Here is a 1674-nt window from a genome sequence, read left to right on the forward strand (position 1 = left end):
ATAATCCTTTCTAACCCCCAGCCAAACTCTCCTGATGTTTATGATTTTAAAGTATTAATTGCTATTTTAATAAAAATATATATTGTATATGTTTAGTGTATGGTAACATTAATGTCTACAGAAGACACTGCCTTTTAAACTGTAATAAAACAAGTTATATGTTATTAATGACAGAATTGGAATAAAAAATAGAAGAACTGTGGGTTTGGGGAGTGGGTGTACGCTGTTCAGGTGGACCTTGAAGTTACCCACAGGAGGGCAAGGCGCAGACTGAGGAGACGATGGAGACGGAAGTCCAAGGCTTCACCCCTTCCACTGTTCCCCTCGTGCACCAGGTCAGTGCCACCATGAGGAGCATCATGTTGTCATGGACACAGCTGGAGCAGCCCAGCGGCATCATCCTGGACTATGAGATCCGGTACTATGAGAAGGAACACAATAAGTTCAACTCCTCCATGGCCAGGAGCCAGACCAACACTATACGGATCAGTGACCTGGGGCCTGGCATGGTATTCAGCAGCGGCCGGGGTGGTGTTCGTGGTGGCCATCTCCATTGTTTTCAGCAGGAAACGTGCTTACAGCAAAGGAGCTGTGTACAGCAGAGAGGTCATCGGAGCAGGAGAGTCTGGAGAGGTGCACAAGGGGCACTGGAAACTTCCGGGCAAGAGGGACATCCATGTGGCCATCAAGATGCTGAAGGCTGGGTACTCACAGAAGCAGTGACGGGACTTTCTGAGCAAGGCGAGCGTCATGGGGCAGTTAGACCATCCCAACATCATTCATCTGGAGGGTGTGGTCACCAAGAGCTGGCCGGTCATGATCATCATGGAGTTCACAGAGATTGGTGCTTTGGATTCTTTCCTCAGGCAAATTACAGACAGTTCATGGTGATCTAGCTGGTACAGATGCATCACTGTGGGTATGAAGTACCTGGTGGAGATGAACTCCATGCATCCGGACCTGGCTGCAAGGAACATTCTGATCAACAGTCACTTGGTATGCAGGTGTCCGACTTTGGCCTTTCCCACTACCTCCAGGATGACACCTCAGATCCCACCCACACCATCTCCCTGGGAGGCAACATCCCCGTGAGATGGATGGCTCCGGAGGCCGTCACCTACTGGAAGTTCACGTCTGACAGTCCTCTGGTGCTATGGGGTTGTCATGTGGGAAGTCACGTCATTTGGAAAGAGACCCTACCGGGACATGTCCAACCAAGATGTCGTCAATGCCATTGAGCAGGACTACCGGCTGCCCCCTCCCATGGGCTGCCCCCTCCCATGCCCAGCTGCTCTACGCCAGCTCATGCTGGACTACTGGCAGAAGGACTGTAACAGCCAGCCCTGCTTTGCAGAGATTGTCAATATCCTGGACAAGATGATCCAGAACCTGGCAAGTCTCAAGACCATGCCTTCCTAGCCCCTGCTCCACTGCCCCATCCCAGACCTCACGGCCTTCACCACCGTGGATGACTGGCTCACTGCCATCAAGATGGTCCAGTACAGGGACAGCTTCCTCACTGCCGGCTTCACATCCCTCCAGCTGGTCACCCAGATGACATCAGAAGACCTCCTGAGAATAGGGGACACCTTGGCAGGTCATCAGAAGATGGTTCTGAACAGCATTCTATCTGTGAGGGTCCAGATGAGTCAATCACCAATGGCAATGACATGA

General features: G+C 51.4%; 1 pseudogene; it reads left to right on the forward strand.

Moving 5' to 3' along the window:
* Positions 1 to 281: 281 nt before the first annotated feature.
* On the forward strand, positions 282 to 1674 carry LOC114117636 (ephrin type-B receptor 1-like; annotated as a pseudogene).

The sequence above is a fragment of the Ovis aries genome, chromosome 1 (assembly GCF_016772045.2).
Source record: "Ovis aries strain OAR_USU_Benz2616 breed Rambouillet chromosome 1, ARS-UI_Ramb_v3.0, whole genome shotgun sequence".
NCBI classification, from domain to species: domain Eukaryota; kingdom Metazoa; phylum Chordata; class Mammalia; order Artiodactyla; family Bovidae; genus Ovis; species Ovis aries.